The 18,038-nt window shown below is 39.3% G+C and overlaps 1 long non-coding RNA gene across 1 annotated transcript in view; it reads left to right on the forward strand.

Annotated features, from left to right (window-relative positions):
- The window catches only part of LOC133216460 (uncharacterized), a 16,950-nt gene extending 6,147 nt beyond the window's left edge, over positions 1-10,803 (forward strand). The window contains exons 2-3 of the long non-coding RNA XR_009726640.1: positions 3,605-3,707; positions 10,437-10,803. This is a non-coding gene — a long non-coding RNA (uncharacterized LOC133216460). The remainder of the gene's footprint in view (positions 1-3,604; positions 3,708-10,436) is intronic.
- Positions 10,804-18,038: the final 7,235 nt, after the last annotated feature.

The following is an 18,038-nucleotide window of genomic DNA, read 5'->3' on the forward strand; positions in this document are numbered from 1 at the left end:
TAGAATAGTTAGGGTTGGAATGGACCTTAAAATCTGTTTGAACTCATTAATTATTTCCAACTTTGCTTTTCCATCAAAAATAATGTCATCCATCCTCTCTCTAGTTTTCTGTTTGTAAGCTTTGGATTGGTACATTCTATCCAAAGGAATAATACATGGATCCTATCAGAGTGTACGTGCACTTCTTGAGACTGATCCTAGAGCTCTCCAGCAAAAAATGCTCTGGACTTGGGCACCAAAATGCACTTCTGATATACCATCAGTATCTGCCATTTTCTAATTTAAATTCATTTTCCACACTCTTGAAGAGAGGTGTCCACACCATTTTGTCTAATCTGAGCATGGTATATAGCAGTCTGAAAAAATGTATTCTTCAAAATGATACCAAGCTTGGCAAGCCCAGACTGGGTGATGTTCATCACTGCAGAGCTGCTGTAGACTTTTAGGTAGATTTTCCTCTAAATTTCCCTCCCTACTCAAAAATCACTCCCTTGACACTTTGGTGATGATCATATATAGGGACTCTGGATGTCCTGGCCTGAGAGAGAAACACACAGTCAGGTTGTGCTAACCTGGTTACAAACATCTCTGGTTATCTCCAACCCAGATCCACCACAGAATAGCAGTGACAGAAGTAGCACAGGTACTTGGCAAGCCAGGAGCAAAGCTCCAGCTCTGCAGGAGGGATTTTAGTTTTGGCTGCAAGTTTATTTCTGTGTTCGTGTACCTTTCCCAAACTATTCTGGCTTTCACCTGCTGCTTTATGCACCATGAAGCTTAGGACACAATTCAAATGAAAAGTATTGGCACCTGCATGATGCACAGCATGAACCTGTTATAAGCTGACTTCTTAAGCATAGCTTACACCAAGAAATGTTGCGGTGACTTGCGCTGTGCACATTTTTGCTGGATGAGCATTACCCACACCACTTTATGATTGGGTCTCCCACAGGCAGCCTGTGGAAGCCCTTGATACCTCTTTCCAGGAAAGGGCAGCGTGTGGAAGGAGAGAATTTGTGCACTCTGGCTGGGTTCAGGTCCTGCCACAGGTCTCTCTTTCCTGCATTTAGTTTGGAAATGTTTTCTGTCCATTGGGAGGCATAGGTAGTGTTCAGAAAACAGAGCAGGAAACTATGCTGCTGTCTTGCTCTGCTTGCACCAGCAAAGGGCAGCATCAAGGAGAGCCTGGGTGGGCTTGTGTTGGGTATGGGCTTTCGCTGTAACTGCCCATAGAAGCCACTTGCAAGCCTCCCAGATCTTGCCAGCCACAGCTGCCTGATGAGGGAGGAAGAAGGCTGGCATTCAGCCTACAACATTAGAAGATTTGGGGCACCCTGTTGTTGCCATTTTCATTTCTGAGGAGGCAGTTTGTCGTGACACTTACTTCTCTTCCTACCTCCTGGTGGGGTTTTTTTCACTGTCCTGACATCCTGAAAGCAATATAAACTTTGCCAGGTTAGTCAGGCTTTTGAGAAGCCTAGATTTAGCTAAAGCATTTCACAGCACTCTCGACTGAACCATTCACAAGGAAACTCTGCTGTGCTTAGGAATCACCACCATTCTCACCAAACACAGATGGAATTAGCATTCTTTCAATTCAGTTCCATAAAAAGCTTCAAGAGCTCAGTTTCAAATGACTGAAGTCATTTCCGTCAAATCTGGCTTGGCATTCGATCTCGGCAGGTTGAAAAAAAAAGAAATACATAGAAGTGAAATGTTGAAGTGTGAAAAGAAACTGATTCCCTGACAAATTATGTTGCAGATGTGCACAAAATCTTACTGCAGCATGCACCCTGGATTTTGTGCATGATTTTAACACATGTTGAAAGCTAACTATATGGATGTGACTCAGGCTTTTAAAACTACGCTTCTCCCTGCAGAAACCACACATGGAAAACTTTGGTCCTACAGGATTTTACTTGGAAATTTCATTTTCATAGTTTGGAATCTTTTTCACCTCTGTGACATATCAGGAATAAAGCAGAGCATGTGAAAGTTTATATAATGGAACTTGTAGTTCACATTTAATTAAACAGTAGCAGGATCTATGCTCCCATGCTGATCCAAAGGAATCAGAAGGTAGTATATAAAATATACAGTGATTTCTCAGAATATGACTTATATTCCTAAGAATAAATAATATTTACAACTATGTGGATGTGAAATACAGAGCTTATCCAATAGTCTATCCAGCATCATCTTCTACGCTTTGGTATGCTTTACAGCAGTGTTGATACTTCAGGCATCTGGTGATATAAAGACCAGAACAAGGTCGGGTATTTCACACAACTTCTGTTGTGTACCTTTATCCTCTTGGAAAGTTATGGTGTTAGAAACTTGTGTAATTGTTTTAAGGGATGTTTTTCAATATTGGATTATCCAGATGAAATCCATGTAGTGCTCAAAAACACCAGCTATTTCTATGGTCAGAGCACTGTAATCCTCTCACAGATCGTGGTTTCGGGATGTATTATTAGCAAAAGGCTAAATTATTAATTTTTTTTCTAGCAGTTTATAATTAGTAAGTAGTTTGAAGAAGGTGAGAGGGTTACAGTTTTTCTTTATTTACCCTCCCTTTCCAGGAGGCTTCTTCTATACAGTCTCTCACATGGTCCATCTTCCCACTGTTCCCTATTACAGCTGCTGCCACAGTTACAGAAGCCTTAGTGTCTTCAGAGAGTACAGCATGCCGCTGCTCTGGTCAAGCACAGGTGAGTCTGTCTCAAAATAACTGGGAGAGATGGGGAGTCTTTTCCCTAGTATACTAGTTTCCTTACTATACATAGAAGGGCCCTACAATAAGACACATGCAGCTAATGCTATTAAAAGATACATCAGTCAGCATCATGCTGTAAGAGGCTACATCCTCTCTTCATGCTTCTTTTGAAAGGAACAACATCAGTTAGTTTCTTAAGCATTCTTCCTTAAACACCAGAAATAATCATTTCTCAAAAAATACTGGAGAATCAAGCGGAGGGATGTGTATGAAAAAGAGACTATTTGCCCATTTGTTGACATAATTAATTTATTTTAAACTTTGTAATGTGACTCAGGGGAGCACGTGATGTGGGTTATTGCATTCAGAAGCCTTTTACCCTCAAGAGGTGAAGGTTCACAATTTGTTTAGGTCCCAAATGGCTGGCTTGGCTGACTCTGGCACTTCCTAACTGAAGTGTTAGGTACTATAATGAAATTTCAAGGCAAAGAAAAACACAAATAGCTTCTACAGTTGTGAAACAAGTAAAATCCTGACAGCTAGGTCTCAACCCAACATTTACAATACTCAGGTAACAATGAATAGAAACTGGACTGGTTTCACTGTGGCAGTTTCTTCTCACTGCACATCATCATAACATCATGGAGATTTTTATGAATTTTGGGGTGTTTTTTTAACCAAAAGAAGGAAAACTGTTACCAGAATAACAAAAATATCTAAATTCAGAGCAAAGAGGACAGTGTGGTCCGAGCTGGACATACTTTGCAAATGGTGCACAAGAAACAGATGTTTGGCCACATTTTCCTTGATAACAAAGAAATAAAGCAGCGTTTTTGTTGAATATAGCCATTCATTTATCCAATGACAATATCTTTTCTCTATCTGCAGGTGGAATGACTGTAATCTATTTTCAAAGGAAGGACAGTGTAATTGCCAGTTTGATACTAGAAATTGAGCACTTTGCCTACACAATTCTGGCATCATCTTTTGTGTAAGTCTAGCCAAGGTGTTGCCAAAGAAAATAGTAGTATTTCAGTAGTATTCTTGAAAGGCTCAAGCTTACCTGATCCAGCTAGCTGAAAGGTTACATACCGTCATCACAGCTGAGCATCAGGCTGTTGGAGAACCGGGCCTTATAATTTCCTAAAGGAAATCTCACTATTTATCAGTTTTGCTGTGTTGTGGCAATTTTTTCTGCCTAGAAAGGAACCTTTCATTATTGTGGTAAACAGTAACAGATTGAAGCAAAACCCCCAAATATACTGTCTCTTAGGAAACAAGCATAAATACTTCACCAGCAATTTATGGGGTTGGGGGAGAGAAGAAAAGGTTTGTGAAGCTGCAGTAAAGGTTATGGTCCAGCAAGAGAGTAGGTAGGAATCTTACATGGCTGCTGACTGCTGGACAAAGCTTTTATTGCTACGAGCAATATAGGGACTGGGCAGCCTGACCAAGCACACTGAGCCAAAGGAGAGCAGGATTTCTACAAGCAAAAGAGAATAGCACTCAAATCTATGCACCATAATTTCTCCTAGTGGCTTCAGTGGGGCAAAATTACAGGCTGAGGCAAGGATGCTGCTAAATAATCTCCAAAATGGTATTTTGTGTTTCAGTAGTAGTTTCTAGGAAAGTCTGCCCCACATGATGCAAGTCTTTTTTGTTGTTGTGTTTTACTTTGTTTTTCCCAGAAGTAACTCTTTGACGTGTGTAGAGCACCATGCCATGTGTGTCACATCTTTCCTGCATTTATCTGTAGGTCTGTAAAATTCCCATGTTTTTCACAGGAGGGGTGGTAATCCAGTAAAATCCAGTAAAAGCAGGATTAGAAAAATCTTTCAAGTTTAAATACTCCTTTGCTGAAAATTAAATAACTCCATTTCTGGAAATTCTATTTATGAACTAGAGCTATCACGTAAAACCATTAGGACTTACAAAATTCCCCTCAAATTCTTTTGTTCACCAGACTATAGAAAAAAAATATTTTTCTGGTTGTTCCTGATATGAATAGCCAGAAAGATGTATTTACTTCTGTGTACCAATTGCTTCCCAACAGTACTCTCAGCCGTTGTTTCCAGAAACCTAGATACCTGAATACTTAAGCGCTTATCTATATGACTTCAGCCTTGTCTCATGTGAACGTCTGCCAGGGAGGAACTGGGCTGTCAGCTTCGTCCCATCAAAAAGCCTTCCAGTGCCATGAGCTGAAGGCAGGTTCCAATTGTTAAGTCATTCTGGCCCGGGCTGAATTTAAAGTCAGGCTCCTGTAGCTAGCGGAAGTTGCTGGAGGCAACAGCTCAGCAAAAGGCATTAAAATCATATGCCTCATAATTATTCTTTTGACACAATTACCCATTTACTCTTTATTTTTATATCCAGTGGAACCTGAGGGCAGCAAATACTGCAGAAGGGGAACAAATCCCGTATAATAGTTCTTGTTTTGGTACATTCACTTAGTGGTGATTTATTAAGGGCTGCTGAATAAGCCTGATTAAAATGCATAAACAGTTCTGAACAGTAAACAACCATGTCTAAGGATGAAAAAATGGGACCCACATGCTGTGCATGGAAATTGCCCTTAACAACATGGCCTATTGTTGAACAGATAGGAAGCCAAAGGTTGCTTGTAATCAAATTTGAAGTTTCCCATCACTTATAAAAGCAACACTTCCTTGTGTAAACGTTTCAATTTGTTGTTGTTAAAAACTGCTTCCTGACTTACTCCCTACAGGAACCCACAGTTTCTTTGATTGTCAGGTAAAAAGACAATTTCAGATAAAATAACTTTTAGATTTAGACAAAGTAAAATAAATACACTTAGCCCGCGCGTTCCCGCAGCAATAAAATCTGCATAGTTCCTAAGATTAATTAGCAAAAATGACCCATTGCATCAATTTAATCTGTTCTGAAATTTTCCTCTGTTCTTGTAATTAAAATAATGCAAAATAGCAGAGATACATAGAGCACAGCACACCAGTACTAACCCTCACAGCTTTGCAGCTAGAAGCTCCCTGCAGATCTTGTATTTTTCCTTTTATTTAACAAGGTTAATTAATTACAGAATTTTTCGTACTATATATCTAATCTAATGTGCACTAAAAAATTATAGTTCTTCCACTGTTGGGGGGCTTTGAGTCATGCTTACAACAAACACAAGTGGATTTAAAAAAATAAGAGTTGCTTTCAATTACTTTGACAAATACAGCTTCAGAGCAAGGGAATCCAATTTCTAACTGCACTATAAATGCCATTACATTTCCCTCTGGATGCAGCAGGAGCTTTGCCAGAGACTTCCAGAGAACCAAGAGTTCACCCACTGCATTTGAGGTCTCTGAATAAAACGATGTCTCTTTAGCATTGTTAAAATTCCTTCATCTTTTTTTTTTTTCCCTGTAACAAATAGGAGCAAATTGTATTTAACCATGTCCTCATGTATAAAACATGATTCTCTATTATCTATCGTCTTTGAAGGGTCCTACATACTTAGAGGTCCCAAACAACTGGAGAAAGCCAAATGTTGCACCCATCCCCAAAAAGGACAAGCCGGGGAACTACAAGAACTGAGAGGGCCTTGTGAGATTCACCAAGGACAAATGCAAAGTGCTGTCCCCAGGAGGAAAGCACCCCTGCAGCAGCCCAGGCTGGGGAGCAGCTCTGGAGGAACAGCCCACCCTGGGGGCCTGGTAGGCAGCTGTGTGCCCTGGCAGCAAGGACAGCTAGCTGCATCATGTATGAACACGGACGCAGCCTTTGGACTGTGGGAAGGGATCATTTCCTATTTCCCAGCACTCATGAGACTACATCAAGATACTGCATCCGGTTTTGAGCCCACAAATACAAGAAAGAGATTGACAAATTGGAGTGAGTTCAGCAGCGGCCCCCAAACTGGGTTTGATAAGCCTGAAACAAACAGCTTCAGGGTGCAACCAACAGCAGCCCCCAGTATCTATGGGGAAGTTAGCAAGAAGGTGGAGTCCGGCAGAGCATGGAAAGAGACAAGAGACCACAGGCATAAACTGAAACAAGAGGAATTCTGACTGGGTAGAAGGAAAAACATTTTTCCCATGAGGAGGGTCAGGCAGTGGAAGAGGCTGCCCAGAAAGACTGTGCAGTCTGTCGCTGGAGGTTTTCAAGACCCAGCTGGGTAGAGCACTGAGCAGCCTGGTCTGATCTCAGAAATGACTCTGCTTTGAGCAAGACACTGGACTAAAGACCTCCTGAGGTCTTTCCAGCCTGAATTATCCTAGGAGCTGATTTTAGTATTCAGAACAAAGTTCCTGATTACAGGCCTGGGTAAACTACTCTGCAACATGAAACAAACTTTTAATAATGTTGTAACTGGGAATTTTCTATGTAATAGTCTTTATGAAGTATATTGGAACATCGAGAAACAGCTGCCTAAGCTGAGAGAAGGTGGTGTGAAGGAGAATATTCCTAGATCTTTCTGGAGAACCTTACAGCCCTTTCTTACAGGGTTTTATACTGGGATAAGACTAGGATCCACAAAACATCAAGTCCTTCTGCATTTACACATCTTCTGGGTAGATTATAACCTCCCATTTTTGCAGGTAGCTTTTTTTGGACCAAAATACTGTTATTTATTTCGTATATCATGGGCTATGGCACTTAAGCTGAGCACAGTGAGGACTAGCAGATCTGTGGAGCAGGAGAAAAGGCATTCAGAACCCCACTCTGTGACCTGGGGAAGAGTCTTCATCTTCTGCTGTGGAATTGATCCAGTGAAGGCTTGGGCATGAGATGGACACTGGAGTGACAACCTCTGCATTGAAATGTGACTGACTTCCATTGGTCATAGGAGAACTCGGAGCCTGTGGGGCATTTAACTGTTGAAAATACAGGTTTTGTAGTTGTCCAAAAGCTGGCAATGCCATAGATGCAGGAGCCTGTAATCATACTTTAGATGTTAATGGCTGAAAAGGATCTGGTTGAAACCGTATGTGGATACCAGTGATGAGCGGTGTTCCTCAGGGGCCGGTATTGGAACCAGCACTTCTTAATGTCTCACTTTTGTTTTGGATCTTACTCAATTTGAGCATTTCACTTAAAAAATCTGTAAGTCAAAATTAGTGAAAAAAGCATTATCTATTTTAGGAATACTTCTTTTCAAACTAGACTAGTGTTCATTGGCATACTGGTGGCTTTTCCTGACATGGAATGTGACTTCAAGCATGTGTTAATACTGTGAAGCTTTCACTTAAGATTAGAGTTATACCTTAAATATTTTAAGATTGGTGAGATTCAGAGTATCCTGGGGTGCAAGGCTGTATGTATAAACTGCTGCAGTGAATATACAGCATTGCATGAAGAAATCCTTTTCTTCTTTTCATACCTTACAGATTGGCATGGAAAGAATTGTTTCTGTAGAAGCTTCTTAGATGTGATATATGCTTTGTTATTACCCATGCTCAGTGTCTTTTGCATTCTACACCTGTCTACTTTTAATGTGAGGCCAAATTAGCACACTAATCTGTAGATACTAATTTATATTTTACTTTCCAAGCAAACAGCAAAGCAGCTATTACATCTCTTGACACTTGCAAAAATTTGGGAAATGAATTTGAATTTCTGTTATTATTCTAAAAACCTTTTTCTGATTATTTTCACAGAAATGCAAAAATAGGTTTTTATAATAAAGTGTGTATAAGATTCATTACTTTAAAATATCTTATCTTTTCCAATACTTTCAAACATCCATTTTCCTTCTCTTCACTAAAATTCAACCTTAGCATTTTTTCCTGCTGTGCAAAATGCACATTACAGGGTGTTTATATATTACTGGAAAGAAATGCTCTACCTAATTACAGTTCTCATGACATCCCTTAATTTACATCCATTTAATACAGCTCTCTTATTCCATTTAAGAAGCCATTTTTCTGCTGTGTAAAATGTCACCATCAGTACTGCATTTGATGATGTTAAATATCAATCTTTTATGTGATGCTGAATCAAAAAGCCTCATTGTAGTCAATTTTGGGCGTCTCCTGCTTCACACCTGTCATTTTTCATTGTCTTTCCCATTAAGAAGTTAATCACATTTCTTAAACAATTTTCTTTTGATGTATCCACACTGACTAGCTCATATCTATTCATATGTTTCCCAGTTATCTTTCTAAATAATTACTGAAACCATTTGGTTTGTTTGGGTTGTTTTTAATATGACAAGTTATACCTATGTAGCATGCATCATGGAAGAGATTGGTTAACTGAGACACTGGGCCAACAGGGAGAAATTATTTAGGAGATACCCTAATGTTACAAAAGGATGTAATTTCCAGGGAATGGCCCTCTGACATGTTTACCATGTGTTAGTTAACCTATCACTGTTTGTCAGTCTGTCTGTCCTATGTACATAAACTTTGATTCTGCATTAGCCATCTAGAAGCACATAACTGCACCCAGTAACCCCTGTTTAACCCCTCTTCTCAGCTCATTGATATAGAAGTCAAAAGGATGTGATCAATTACTCAGTTAAGGTAGATTGTAATCTATCCAGGTATTTGCATAGCACCTACTCCCTTGCATACAATTACTTCCTCTTTCTTCCCCATGTGCTCAAGTAATTTAAATGTCCTATTTTTTTACTTTGCACAAAAATGAATAACATCTCAGTGGTACCACGCAAGAACCATTAATTTTTCATTATTAAAGTCATTACAGCTAGTCAAACACTTGCTGACAAAATGGTTTTGGTTGGAAAATGCTCATTTGAAAATACCACATCTACACGTTTCAGGGGCAACACTTCCCTGAAATTTCCCTTTGTACGAAATTACAATGTCCCAGGTTATTATTCCAGTTAGGAATGCAATTTCAAAAGGTCAGAAGTGATCATGAAATTAAGGGTTTATAGCTATGTGGTTTTCTGACTGTCTTCATGCTAGCCTCAACAGGAGGGCCATTTTTTATTCTCAAGCTACATGAAATATAATATTGTTGGTCACCACTACAGGATCTTCTCTTTTGATGCTTACAGGCAATATTTTATCAGCTGATGACAACATGGGGTTTTTTCTGTTACTACTGTGTCTAACTTATGAAAATGTTACTCTCTTTTGAGTCAAGAATCCAGTTACCTCTGTGTTTTTTCCTACATATCAAGCCTATAGCTGTACTTTAGTATAGTTTCATAACTCTGCTAGAAGATGTATTTGTAATATCCTAGCATCATCTGCCCTTATTGGACCCCTGCCCAACCTTTGTACCTTATACAATAAATCTCTCCTTCTTTTCAAATCTCATGCAGTCACCCTTTTCTTTGTTCTTAGCTAAACCAACCTTTATGATTTTTTTTTCTTTTGCCATTTGATACCACTTTAGATGGCCTACTACTCCTTTTCATTTACAGGATCATAACATTGTACAAGGGTTCTATTGAATTTCATGTGTGATGTATAGGTGCTGTACATCTGTTTTACTTTTTATAAAGGTAAACAGGAAAGCATCTATTTTACACCCATTCTAGTTGTCCTATTAGTTATCCTAATTATTATTATATTATACTTTCTATATTATTTATATATATTTGAGTGGTAATAGAATTGGGAAGTCAGGAGATTATCTATTCATGGTCCACTGTGTAAAGATCTGTATATGCAGATATAAAAATCAGTATGAGTTTTATCTAGTCATAGGTACATTACGAATATTCACTGATAGTACTTAGAAACCTCCATTTCTATTGTGATCTCTATTTCTATTTCAGATAAGTCTGAAGAAAGCTATGAAGTTGAGCAGTGCTGTCAGATAGAGTATGGACCTTTGAAACACAGCCGTGAGGGTCCCATGCCATGTGTAAGATTTTAGTACCTTATTTCCTGCATCTGTGGTGGGTGTGCAGCAAACACTCAGTTTAGCTTCTCCAGTCTCACCAAGGACTTGTCCCTAGGCGCCTGGAAGTGAAATTCTGGTGAACCCAATGGAATCCACAGCAAAGATGCAGCTTATTCCAAGTAACTATTTCGTCTAATATAAAAATGTTATCCTGAAAAATGTTGGAAGAATAATGTCACACACAGCCTCTGCCTGTTTAAGAGTGCCAATAAATCCATACAGGAAACACTAAAATAGTCGATGACCTCCTGGTGATTTTTATGCTACAATTTATCTAAAGAGCCTTCAAGCCATATAATTTTACTGTTAAAAAGCAATGACTTTTAGTGGGCTCAGTTCAATTAACTGCTGACTTAACTTTTCCTCTGCATTGTAATTAGAAACAACAGCAGCTGGAAGACCAGTTTCTGCATTTGTTTGTTTGCGCTGCTTCTGAGAAAACAAAGTGAAAATCCCAGATTATTGATGTGGTAGCTTCGGGAGCCTTCCTGTTTACAGTGTCTCAACCATGTCTCAGATTAAATATATTTTGAGGCCAAAGGCCAAAATCCTAGGCCACAATCAGACATTCACTGCAGAAATGACAGTATTTGTTTAAATGCCATTGCCCTCCATGCCCTCTTTCTCTCCACCCCCAAAGCAGAGATGCCAAAATAGATATTTTTTTTAAGTGGCTCTGCATCTTCCTAAATCCAAAAATCAGCAGTATCAGATAAATTTAATTGGCTGTGAAAAGTTTTAGGATAAACTCCCAGACTTTGCAATGAAGACAGTATGAGTCTTCACATAGACCATTTTACCAATTTGGACATGCTGCCGTGTGAGGGTATGCTGAAGTTGCTGTTAACTGGTTTCATGCTTTGTCCATTAGCCCTCTCACTTGTGGAAAGGTGCTGTGAAGTTGTAGGTGTCTGTTCTATTCCAAATTCCCCATTCATACTGCATCTGACCCACATAACCAGTGGTTCCTTCCCTTTTTTACCTCACCCAGTTGCATCATTCTCAGCATCTTCCTTCATCCTTTTAATTGTCTTTGAATGAGGTCCAGAATTTTCCATTGGCCTCCCCCCTTTAATTCTTTTCAAAAACTATTTGGCTTAGTTAAAGGTAAACTGAGATGAAACAGTTGGGGGCTGGAGCTAAGGAGCTCCAAGAGTTGTAAGCTTATGAGTGGAGGCAATTATACAGAGATGTCAGAGTAACCAAACCAGGTGTGGAAATCACTGAATTCTGTTTTGTAATGGCTCTCAAACAAGCAGGACACAGGCTTTTCTGTGTTAGGCAGTAATGATGAATAAATCACACCTGATTTGCCAGGCAGGATCCATTGACTATGAGCTTAATTGTCAGCAAATGTACAGCATTCCTGCACTGTGCCACTGACTCAGAACCATTTGGGTGAGTCTGAAAGGATATGACATTTCCTTAGCAGACTATTTTGTTTGTATTTATTTTACATTGTATCCGCTGGTAGCACCAAATTGATTTTCACAGTACTTTTATAAAGTAGAAAAACTCCATGTTGACTAACAAAATACGCAGGTGTCATGCAGTGCTACTTTTGTGTTGCTGTGGCACTAAAACAGAATAACAAATACTTGTCATGTGTTTCTCCACTGATTTTATAGCATAATGTATATCAACATAAGGGAATGAGAGGAATACCACACCTAGATGCCTTTTATGTGCAAACAACAATATTCTTACTTCAGCTTCCCACACCTGGCCAAACCCAAAGCTGTAGTTTTAAGGTCAGTTGCCCTTTCTCAGAGCAAAACTTTGCACAGTGGGAGGTGGGAAATGACCAAGAATCTAAATAGGTTCTCCTGTTGAAGAGATATCTTATTGGGTAATATTAAAAGGAATCTTTGCCCTGCAATGCTATTTATACAGTTTTCCTGTTTCCCTGGAAAATAAAAATCCCTTAGGGTTTGATGTAAAGTGTGTCCCTTTGGTTTGCAAATCTGTTGTTACTGTATTTACAGGAAGTGTGGCAGTTCTGAAAATGGTACCGAAGACTGCTGCCTGGCAAGCTGCCTGCTGCTGCCCAAGGCAACGAGCACCAGCTTTCAAAGAAAGCAAAATGATTTAAAAAATAGGAGTTTGGGTTTTCATGTCAGAGTCTTAAATAAAAAAAAAAACAAACCAAAACTAAACCCAAGAACTAAAACAAAAAAATCCCACACCAGTTAAAAAGCCCAGTTTAAAATATGGTTGAGACACTAGCTACATCAGTGTGCTTAGAAGCTCACTGTAAAAGCCTTAATCATCCCATGTCTTCTATAGGGAGATGTTTTATACTGAACCCAAAGCTGTAGTCAACTGTGATATCATAGTTATCGTCCACTAACAGCACACAGGATGTTTGCCAAAGATGCTGACACTCTGTGGAGACAGGTAGACAGATGGACTATGGCCCAAGAAGAGTAAACTTGTTTTGTTAATGACAGAAGAGCAGTTCTTTATTCTTGTCTTGGTTATGGACAGCCCTCCCGGCTTTTATAGTGCCCTACTCCTTCAGTAACTCAGCTGCAATCCAGGAGAAAAGGAGCATTATTCACAGCAGGTAAACAGAGCAGAACCTGGCCCTTGGTCAGTAAGTGATTTGCAAGAAAGGTCTGTTTAAAAGGCACTGTGAGTGACTGTTTACTTGCCTTGAGGCAGCAAACAAAGACAGCCTCCAAACCCCGCTATAGCAATTGGCAAATGTAATCCTAGTCAGTGTATTTCAGTTCATTTTGTCTACACTGTCCTAAGTGAAACAGGAATTTCAAGGAAGCAAAGTTAAAAGATGCTGGCAAATGAATCTCTGCTACAAAGGCTGAAATGGGGGATTACAAATGAGCGATCCCTTTAGTTAGCCTGCTAAATTGGTGTGCAGGCCTGGAAAAAGAGAACAATGAACACCTCCTGACACCAGGCTGTTTGTCTGGTGAGTACCCCTCAGTGCAAATGTTGGTACTGTGTGAGTATTTTTTGTGTTTCTATAAAGTCCTAATGAGCTCCTTGGGTGAGAGTGAAACCCTTTGCTTTTTCACACTGTGCTCAAGACCCTTAAACTTCATGGGGTCAGGCCTAAAGAAAGGGTAATGGACCATGAGGTCCAGCTTAATAGACCCGATATTAACACAGCAGCAAGAATGTCACCAAATGCAAAGTTTAGGGCAGGCAATGAATGAAGTATTTGTTACACTTAAATAATATACAAAGATTATAACAGAGTAGTAGCACTATATCAATGTCATCATGCGGGACTTTGAAAATCTCCCATGTATGAAATAACTTTGCAATGCATCCTTGTATTATAAACACCACAATTTACCTACATGCCCTAAATGATTAATTAGGTTGTTGTGTGTTAAATGTCATATACAGCCAATAATATTCATCAGAATATCTCAATAATATTGGACATTGAAAAATCTACATTTAAGAAAATCTCTCTATCAGATCACACTTAGAGAATATTTGCATATGAGAAGCAAAGAGTTTATTCATTCAGTGTCTGAGAATCCAGTACTGGCAGAACAGCAATTTTATTTAGTTTAGTCCTGAAATGCTTATTTGTACAAATAGTGCTTCATCTGACTACTGATGTTGATAACTCATGCTAAATTATGAATCAGAGTGGGGCCTGAGCCTTCTTGGCTCTAATATTCATTTCAATATGAAACAATAAAGTAGCATATGCCAATGAAAGCCCTAATTAAAGCAAAGGAATAAATCATTATTTAGGGAAACCAGAGATCAGCAATTCAACAGCTTATTTAATAATTATTTAACTTCTTTTCATAGGCATACATTTATAAGCCCAGAACACTGCATTTGAAATAGCCCTATGTTAAAATGTATTTGTAGATAAGGAACTTTTATTAGTGTCTTCACTTTGTATTGTTAGAAGAATTAAAATGTAGATATAAATAGTGATTTGGTGAGCTTTCTGAAAGGGACAAAAAAGGCATTTCTAAAAAAAAAATAATTGGGTAGACTTCACTTTCTCTTTAAATGACTAACAGAGAGCAAAATACTTTCTAATAATAGGACTTCTAATAATAACTTCAAGGAGCAGCTACTCTAGGAGGAGTGTGTATTGTCCCTTTGAAATAGGGCCCCACACAGATGTATGGTGCTTGAAATGAGAAACAGAAAAACTAAGCGAAGTAAATCTGGTAAAGTTAGGAATTACATTTAATTTGACAAAAATAAAACGTTCTTTTTACTTGGAAAAAAAGGCAATCTCCCATGTGTAGACGCCTGACACCATTCTGACCTGGCATTCACCAGTGTGTGCTTGCAGGTGGTGGGAACAAAGAATGGCCCTGACCTCCCTGGGGACGTCAGAGGGACAGGAGCAAATGAAAATAATGGAGCACCATTGCCTGCTTCTCTGCCATAGGAGAGTTGTTAACAGGTTATCTAAAATACAGACTTTTTCTGCCTTCTGAAGTTTTTTAAAAGTTGGCATGTTGGTGGAGAACAGGTCCTGTTTTGGAGGTGCCTTTCTTCCCACAGAGACTCTGTGTAGAAACTCACACGCTGCTGAGCCTTCCCTGAGCTGGCCAGGAAGATGGCAGGAGTTGCTGAGCTGGGCTTGCCCAATGTCCAGATGTGGCAGCAGAAACTGCACAAAGCTGTGCTTGTCTCACTGGGGGGGGAGCTCAGGTAGAGACCTCCTGTCCAGCACAAAAGCTGAGCCCACCACAGTTATGATTCTAAAGCCAGATGATTAGCTTGTCCACGTATCCAGAACAGCAAGCCAGACTGTATGGTAGAGGAGGAGGCTCTGAGAAGCAAAGAGACTATTGCTTCAGTGACTTCTTTCTTGTGACTGATGGAGAAAGATGGGGAATCAAGGTAATTGCCAAGGCACCCGAAGAGGGTTAATATTACTGACCTCACTATTTGCTGCCTCTCGCAGATGTATTTGGTGCTCATCCTCCATTTTTGAAAGTTAGTGGTTCAACATTTCATTTAATCATTAAAACATGATAAAACATACTAATCCTTTAAATACTAATCATTATTCTTAAATTATTTTGAAAAAAAAAAAAAAAGATTCTCTGTGTTTTAAAACTTTGAACACACTATTCATGAGTAGGGAAGGAAAGCCTGTTGAATTCACGTATTTTAACACAATTTTCCAGACTCTGGCATAGCTCAAAGCTTTGCATGGAGAAGCCCTACATGGCTGAACCTGGCACTTTCCAGTAGCAGCACCACTGGCAAGTTACCTCAAGAACAAGGCTGCCAAAATTAATAGTCAAGGTGAGGCTCTGCTGGACCACCATGATGGATGGCAATACAGCTCTAGTGCAGGAGTATGCGTGTCTGCATGAATTACAAGCTTAAATTTTGCCAATATTGACTGAAATTAAAGTAACATCTTCAAAACATCTCTGACCTAGAGCTCGGTTCCATTTTTAATTTTACTCGGGCACTTAAGAAAACAACTTCCTCCATCTATCAGTGAGGATGTACTCAGAGATCAAGGACAGTGGGTGCCTCTTTCCCCACTGCAATGTGAGCAAAGTGACCAGAGACTATCAGATCAGAAGGAGAACAAAGTAACTTTCAAGTTTATCATCTCAGCTTACTTCATACCATCAACAATTGGTGAACATATGTTGCAGCCTTGAAAGAAAACAACAACTCTGCAGGATTTCAAGCCTTTTACTGAAAAATTATGAATCCAGCAATTCAAAGTTAACTAAAATTTGAATGAAACTATTCTAACTTTAGGAAAACTAACTACTATGAAATAACCCAGTTACAAATCAAGCTTAATGAGAATCAAAGCAATTATTGTATAAATAAAATGTATGAAGTTACAAATTATTTTGAGCAATGGGTGAAATCATCAAGGAAATACTGTGGATTAAATGATGAGTTTATGTTAAAGAAGCACTACAACTGCTCACAGAGTCCAGAAAAGATCTTATCAGATGTGGTATGTCTCACTTCTGGTGATGGGAAAGAACAGAAACAGGATGCAAAAGCTGAAGCACACAAAATTCTAGCTTGTAGGAAGTCTTTCTCTGGATTGATGTAGAGTCTAATACATTGTTCTCATATTAGTACACTCAGATTAATAACATGTCATTTTGCAATAACGTGACAGCAAACATAGTGCAGTCTTCTCCCTGACTAAGATGACAGAAATAAAATATAGTGACAACCTGTTACCCTGTTACAATCCATTCGCAAGGACAGAGCTTGGTAAAAGCATTTCCAGGAAAAGACTTCACACAGGCAACATGCTAACAGACAAGTCAGCTGGCAAATGACCATTCAGGGCTGTGGCAGGTTTCTCACCCATCTGCCACCAAAATCCTGCACTGGAGCAGCCAGGTGGAGAAGAATGGGTAAGGTAAGGCTACTTTGATTTAGTCCAAACTTGACTCATAAAATAGCCAAGAGTATGAGTAGATGTGATCCCAAACCAAAAGGCTTGCATCTGCTGAAAGTTACAGTGTAAACACTGAAATCAGCAATGCCATTCCTTTCCTGGAAATCTGGAGTCTGTTTCTTCATTGTGACTGAAAAATCACTGTTTTTCAGTATAGCAGTTACAGCAAGGGCTCTACCCACAAAGTATTTCCAAGAGTACAGGTAACCTGGGGGTAAGCCTGCCTCTTCAGTACTCAATGTCTTAGGCTTGAGTTGTCTCTCCAGTAACTGTATCTGTTATTCGCTCAGACAGAACTAAAAGCAATGACAGACTGAAGAATAAATAATCCCATCTCAAACTTGGGCAAATCCTCAAAATTTTACACTCAAATGACCAGAATAATGATCTTCTCTTCCTAGCATGAAGGTACAAAATGTGTAACAACAAACATTTTCCATGCAGTTAAATAGAGAAGGGTCTCTTCTATGCTTGAAGAAGAATCATGTCAATCATCATCTCTGGTTTGTATTTTGTTAGGGGGAAGTCTTGCCAGGACTTTAAGAGACAACACAGGACATTTGAGAACCAGTAACTTTCCTCCTTTTTTTTTTTAATAACCTATGAGACATCATTTTCCTTGTAGGCAAAATCAAACATCTGAATCACTGCTGCAATGGTTGCATCCTGTCTGAATTCCTTTTATTTACAAATGGATTTGCAGCCTAGTGAGTCAGATTAGGTACCAGCCTGTCACAGCGAGAACAGAGATAATGCATTTTGTGTGTCTGAGAGAAGACGACTATAAAATGCAAACACTTTGAATCCACTTACTTTAACTTCAGCACACAGAAATGGGGGAGATTATTTTCGGAGAGAAATGGGGTCCCATAATGAGTCCTATAGGGATTCAATTTCTTCTGTTAATTAAGGCAACCACTCCTAGCAAAAGATGGGAATGCTGGATAAGGATAGCCTTGATTTTGGATTATTATTTCGGGGGGGGGGGGGGGGGAAATACTGCCCTTTGGCCTGGTTTTGGCTCAGATGGAGTTGATTTTCTGGTGCAAGGCTGTGTGTTGGCTTTAG

Source organism: Neopsephotus bourkii, unplaced genomic scaffold (genome assembly GCF_033783945.1).
Source record: "Neopsephotus bourkii isolate Nb327-2 ecotype Australia unplaced genomic scaffold, CSIRO-AGI_Nbou_v1 NB_1053, whole genome shotgun sequence".
NCBI classification, from domain to species: domain Eukaryota; kingdom Metazoa; phylum Chordata; class Aves; order Psittaciformes; family Psittacidae; genus Neopsephotus; species Neopsephotus bourkii.